Below are 6641 nucleotides of genomic sequence, written 5' to 3'. Positions count from 1 at the left end.
AATGAATGAATAATTTTCCACATAAACACATCCAATTGTGAACACATGACCATTTTTTAGCAATTTCAAACATGCACTTTTACTATGTTAAACATATTCTCACTTTAATAACATTCACTTCAGTACTTTATAGTGACCACTAAGGTGTTGTGAACCACCCCACACTTAATTTTTATCATACAGTGAATCAAACACATCCTAGATTATTGAAATTCAATACATGGTTTAGAGAAACAACTCATTGATGCAGAAATTCAGTCAATCTTAACATGCAATTCCTTAATTCAACTAAAGCAAGCACATAAGCAACAAAATTTATAGACAACATACATAATTTATGCAATTATGACACCAGAACTAAGTGCAATCTAAATATTTCAACACTCCAACACAACAGATCTACAAGTTTATCTAAAATAAACCCCCCAACCTACACAATTATTGTCACTAATTCACCTATACATGCCCTTTATCATCTCAAGTCTACAAATCAAAACAAAGTCAAGCCCTTTATCACTAACTAGTTAGAATTCTAAACATAATTTACCATATAAAGCAACTTTGTGTAAATAAAAGGTACACAACTTACCTTTGACTAGAGGAAGAAAAATAGAGTACGAATTTTGCACCACAAAAGTAACATTTGATTTTCAAATTGAAGGGATTTTGGGGCGGCAACGGTGCTAAGGTTAGGGTGAATAATGAAATGGGTTAAGGTCATATATATAAAAGTGACCCAAAAATGAAGAGACGACGCGATGCGTCAGATACCACGATGGAAAATTGATGCGACGCATTGAATTTGCGTTGTTTTACTGGATTTTGCCCAAAAAATTTATCTAAGTGTTATCTAATGAGCATCGACGTGAAGCATCGTGTAACGCGTTGAAGGTCTGACTGACGCGTCAAGATTGCGCCAGTTCACTGGAAATAGGCTTAGAAAATTTTTCTAAGTATGGGTATGATGCTCATCGATGTAACGCGTCAAGATAGCATCGGTCCACTGTAATTTGCATCCATAAAATCTTCTAAGGCTAAATTTCAATACTTTAATGCAACTTTTCTTACCCTTTACCTTTTTCTCACCATGTATCACCTATTTACTTACTCAAAGACCCATGTTCATCACCTTTTCTTTCTTCACCAAGTTTCTCATTTCTGCACATCAATCAAAAATAATAAAATCATATGAGTAAAAGTAGGTTGCCTCCCACCAAACGCCTTATTTTTTATCATGGCATGACTCATCTTTTTGTATTTTTATTTTTTTCCACAAAAAATTAAACTACCTATTACATTACAATTGTGGGTTGCCTCCCACACAACGCCTTATTTTACGTCGTGGCATGACTCAGCTCAATTCCACTCATCAGGAAAGATAAAGGACTCCTTGTGCTTACCATACACCAAGCGATATGGAGACTTCCCAATGAGCGTCTTGTAAGTTGTTCTATAGGCCCAAAGTGCATCATCTAACTTCTCAGCCCAATTTTTTCGCTGCCCATTCACTGTCTTTTTCAGTATCTGCTTAATCTCCTGGTTAGACACCTCAACTTTTCCACTTGTTTGGGGAAGATACGCCATAACAACTTTGTGCCTGACATCATATTTAGCAAGAAGATTTTTAAACCAGGTGTTGATAAAGTGCGTACCTCCGTCACTAATTATCGCTCTAGGTGTACCAAATATGGAAAATATGTTCTTCTTGATAAATTTCAGCACCACTCTTGCATCATTAGTTGGACTAGCCACAGCTTCTACCTATTTAGAGATGTAATCAACCGCTACAAAAATGGACAGATTGCTTTTTGAAGGTAGGAATGGGCCCATGAAATCGATCCCACAAACATCAAAGACTTTGAATTCTAAAACATTGTTGAGGGGCATCTCATGATGCCTAGATTTAGTGCCTAACCTTTGACATTGATCACAATTCTTCACAAAAGCAATTGCATCCCTAAACAACGTGGGCCAAAAAAAATAAATTACAACACTTTTCTCGCAGTCCTCTCACCTCCATGATGTCCACCATAAGGAGATAAGTGGCAATCTTATAGCACCTTTAAAAATTCAGCCTCTGGAATACACCTGCGAATAACTCCATCTGGAGCCTGCTTAAAGAGATATGGCTGATCCAAATATAGGCACGTGAATCATAAAGTAATTTCTTCCTTTGTTGTGTGGTGGATCAAGTATACCCCACAAGCTATCAAATTCACAATATCAGCATACCATGGGAACTCAATTCAATCTAAAGACAATAACTTTTCATCAGGAAATTCTTTCTTAATGCTAAGAGAGTCATCAACAATATGGTTTCGACTTTCACACCAAGATAAGTGGTCAACCACTTAATTTTTAGCTCCCTTCCGATCTCAAACCTCGATATCAAATTCTTGTATTAGCAAAATCCACCAATCAGTCGAGGTTTTGCATCCTTCATTTTCACAAGATACTTAATAGCAGCATGGTCATTATAAATAATGACCTTAGTGCCAACTAAGTAAGATATAAACTTATCAAATACATACACCACTGCCAACATCTCTTTCTCTATAACTGTATAATTAACTTTACCATCATTCAATACTTTGCTAGCATAGTAGATTGAGTGAAATACCTTGTCCTTTCCCTAACCCAAAACTGCTCCCATAGAAACATCACTAGCATCACACATTAGCTCAAACGGTATGTCCCAGTCTGGTACAATCAGAATAGGTGCTTCAATTAACTTCTTCTTTAGTTTTTCAAAAGCTACTTGGCAATCATCCACGAACTCGAATTGGCCTCTTTCTCCAATAATTTTCACATGGGGCTTGCAGTCTTTGAGAAATCTTGAATGAACCATCTGTACAAATCGGTATCTCCCAAAAAGCTTCGCACTCCTTTGACTGTGACTGGACGTGGAAAATTTTCAATTACTTTAACCTTCTCCTTATTAATTTCAAGTCCTTTACATGACACTTTATGGCCTAGGACAATTCCTTCCTTAACCATCAATTGGAACTTTTCCTAATTTAGCACCAAGTTTGTCTTTTCACATCGAGCTATAACTCTGTCAAGATTCTGCAAGTACTTTTCAAAAGAATTACCCTACACAGAGAAATCATCCGTGCATACCACTATAAAGTCATCAACTATGCCAGAGAATATCACCATCATACATCTCTGAAATATAGCAGGTGCATTGCATAAGCCGAAGGGTATGCGTCTGAATGCTTATGTGCCATAAGGAAAAGTGAAAGTGATCTTCTCCTGGTCTTCCGGTGCTATGATTATCTGATTGTAGCTGGATTACCCATCCATAAAATAATAATACTCTTGACTCTCCAATCTAGCCAGCATTTGGTCAATGAATGAAATCGGATAGTGATCTTTACAAGTAGCTTCATTCAGCATCCGATAGTCAATACAAATTCTCCAATTGGTCACCATGTGTGTGGGAATAAATAGATTATCATCATTAGTTACCACGGTTATCCCTCCTTTTTTTGATACAAAGTGCACTGGACTCACCCATTTGCTATCAGAAATTGGGTAGACAATACCACTATCTAACCACTTGATCATTTCTTTTCTAACCACCTTCTTCATTATAGGATTTAATCTTCTTTGTTGCTGGACTCTCGATTTATAACCCTCTTCCATGTAGATGTTGTGCATGCAAAATACTGGACTGATTCCTGTAATATCGGATATTTACCATCCAATCACCTTTCTTCTTCTTTTTAAAACTGCTATGGCTTCATTTACCTGCACATCTGATAACCCTGCAGATAAAATAATAGGCAAAGTATTTTGATCACTAAGAAAAACATATTATAAATGTGGAGGGAGAACCTTAAGCTCCAAGTTAGGAGTTTCTTCAACTGAGGCCTTGGTGATGGACCAATTGGCCTATTCAATGGCTCAAAAGGCACTTTGTTTGTCTCAATCACTGCCAAATTCATAACGTAGTCCAATTCCAATACTTTCATATCTCTATAAAGATCATGACCCATCAAAGCTCACTCTAATGGATCATCAGACAATAATAAATGCCAATCTAAAGCAAGATCAATAACCAATATAAATAATAACTCCACATATATAGCTGGCAGTTTCAGCGCCTTGTACACATCAAAGACTTCTACTTTATCATCCGCTCGCATTGTCATTTTTCTGGATACTACATCAATTAGTGACTGTCCCATTTCTATGAAGGGTCATCCCAAAATAAATGGAACAACATAATCAACCTCAAAGTCAAGAATTACAAAATTCATCGAAAAAATTAAAGATCCTACTTGAACCAACACATCTTCAATAATAATATCCGGCCTAGCAAGTGATCGATCTGCCAACAACAAAATAACAATAATGGGTTTGGGACTCCCAAGACCCATCTTTCGGTACCACAATATGGGCATAATATTTATGCTAGCTCCTAAGTCACACAATCCATGTGCACAAATGGTCTTTTCAATGGTAATCTATAAGGTGAAACTACCTGGATCCTTAAGTTTTGTGGGCAATTTATTTTAAATCTTGGACGTGCACTCTTGAGTAAATGAAACTATAGCATACTCGGTCAACCGATTCTTATTCGCAACTATGTCCTTTAAGTATTTTGCATATTTTGGCGCACTCTTTAAAATGTCAACAAGAGAAAGATTCACTTGAACCTGCTTCAGAAGATCTAAGAACTTCTTGTAACTAGCTTCCTCTTTATGCTTCCTTGCCCTTTGAGGAAAAGATAAGGGAAGAGTCTTCTTCTCCACATGAATTTCTTTACTTATAGCTTTTTTCTTGACTTCTTTCTCTGCATTGTCTTTAGCACCCTCATCATTGATTGTGGGTCTAACCTACTCCTGAACTGTCTCCTTAGTTTGCAGCCCACTTCTTGTTATAACCGCATTTACCTGCTTAGGATTTTCCTATGTATCACAAGGTAATGCTCCTTGAGGTCTTGTATTCTGTGCATCTACAATTTGATCCAACTGCAACTCTAGATTTCTTATAAGCAATTGTTGACTCTTCAACTTAGCTACAAACTATGCTTGTTGAATCTTAATTTTAGTTGTAAATTATGATTGTTGAGCTATAAACTGCTTCATTAATTTCTCCATATTTCTATATTAAGTAGTAGCTTAATTGTTCTGATCCAACTGTGGATTTGGTTGCACTTGCGCCTTGTACTGATTTGTATTATGCGCCTGACTTTAACCCCATGAGAAATTAGGATGGTTCTCCAATTGGGATTATAAATGTTACCAAAATTTTGTTGTCCATGTTGATTCGCGTTTACCACATAGTTGACAGAATCTGGATTAATAGTACATGCATTTATTGTGTGCTCACCACTTTCGCAAACCTCATACTAAGAATTCACTGGTTGGACTGCATTCGCTGTGGCTGCTGGTTGTTTAACACCCAATTTTATATTATTAAGCTAAGTAATCATATGATTTTGTATGGCTGTGATCTGTGCCTGTAATGCGGTAAACTGATCTACCTCTAATACCCCTACAACCTTTCTAGGAGTACTCCTCGAATCTACATACCAATCAGGGTTCCCTTGTGAAATCTGATTCAACAGTATGTGCAATTCTTTATATGTTTCCTCAAGAGCCTATCCACCTGCTGCTGGATCCAAGAGAATCTTCGTGTTTGGCTCCAATCCCTTAATGAAAGTATGCGTAAGAATATTATTTGATTGATGATGGTGAGGACAATTTCTAAGCATACCCTTAAATCTCACCCAAGATTGGTAGAGATTCTCTTCTTCTTTTTGTCTAAAACTCAAGATCTCGCTCCTCAAGCATGCAGTCTTCCTAGATGGAAAGAATCAAATAAGGAATTTCTGAGCTGGATCTTCCCATATAGAGATGAAGAGTGGTGGTTCAGCATGTAACCACCTTCTTGCTTCCCTCATTATAAAAGGAAAAGATTGTCAATCTAACGTAATCTGAGTTCACCCCTTCAGGAATGTAAGTATCACTAATTTCCAAGAATGTCTGTATATGCTGCTGCAGATCTTCGTGTGAAAGGCCATGAAATTGCCCCGCTAAATTCAGCAATTGCACCATATTCTGCTTTAATTCAAATCGACCTCCTGGTTCGGGCTTTAGAATACTGCTCATCACATGGTTCGTGAATGGGATTACCACCTCAAGAATAGGTCTAGCAGCTGGTTGAGCAGAAACAACTAAAATAACAGGAGATGCAAAATTTCTGGCATTTGGATCAGGCGGTTCATTTCTTTGTTCAGCCATTCTTTGCCTTTGTTGAAAGATCTGTTCTGGTTCTGCAAAAGACTCTACCAACTCTTTATCTCTCTCTAGTCCTGGATTCAACTAAACCTGCAAAAATTCAGCCGCTAAGATCAAGTCGTTAACACTTAATATCAAAAACTAAAAATTTAGCAATTTACTAATTATATTAGTCCCCGGCAATGGCGCCAAAAACTTGTTGATTGATAAGATATTGATTGGTTTGGTATCGAAATAATGGGCGCGTATCAGCTACCCATCATGGTTAACTGAAAGGGTTAAAGAAAGACATAAAGGATGATGACAATAAATGAAAGAAGACACTTAAGTCAAAGTCAAAACTAAAAAAAAAGATAGCAGGAGATAGATTATATAAAGAACTATGAAAAG

The 6641-nt window shown here is 36.9% G+C and overlaps 1 non-coding gene across 1 annotated transcript; it reads left to right on the top strand.

Moving 5' to 3' along the window:
* Positions 1–5696: 5696 nt before the first annotated feature.
* Positions 5697–5803, top strand: LOC124895362. Its single transcript, XR_007051672.1, has one exon. It is a non-coding gene; the product is annotated as a small nucleolar RNA R71 (small nucleolar RNA).
* The last annotated feature ends 838 nt before the right edge of the window (positions 5804–6641 follow it).

The sequence above is a fragment of the Capsicum annuum genome, unplaced genomic scaffold, assembly GCF_002878395.1.
Source record: "Capsicum annuum cultivar UCD-10X-F1 unplaced genomic scaffold, UCD10Xv1.1 ctg81560, whole genome shotgun sequence".
Taxonomy (NCBI): Eukaryota; Viridiplantae; Streptophyta; class Magnoliopsida; order Solanales; family Solanaceae; genus Capsicum; species Capsicum annuum.
This window is presented reverse-complemented; position numbering and strand designations above follow the sequence as displayed.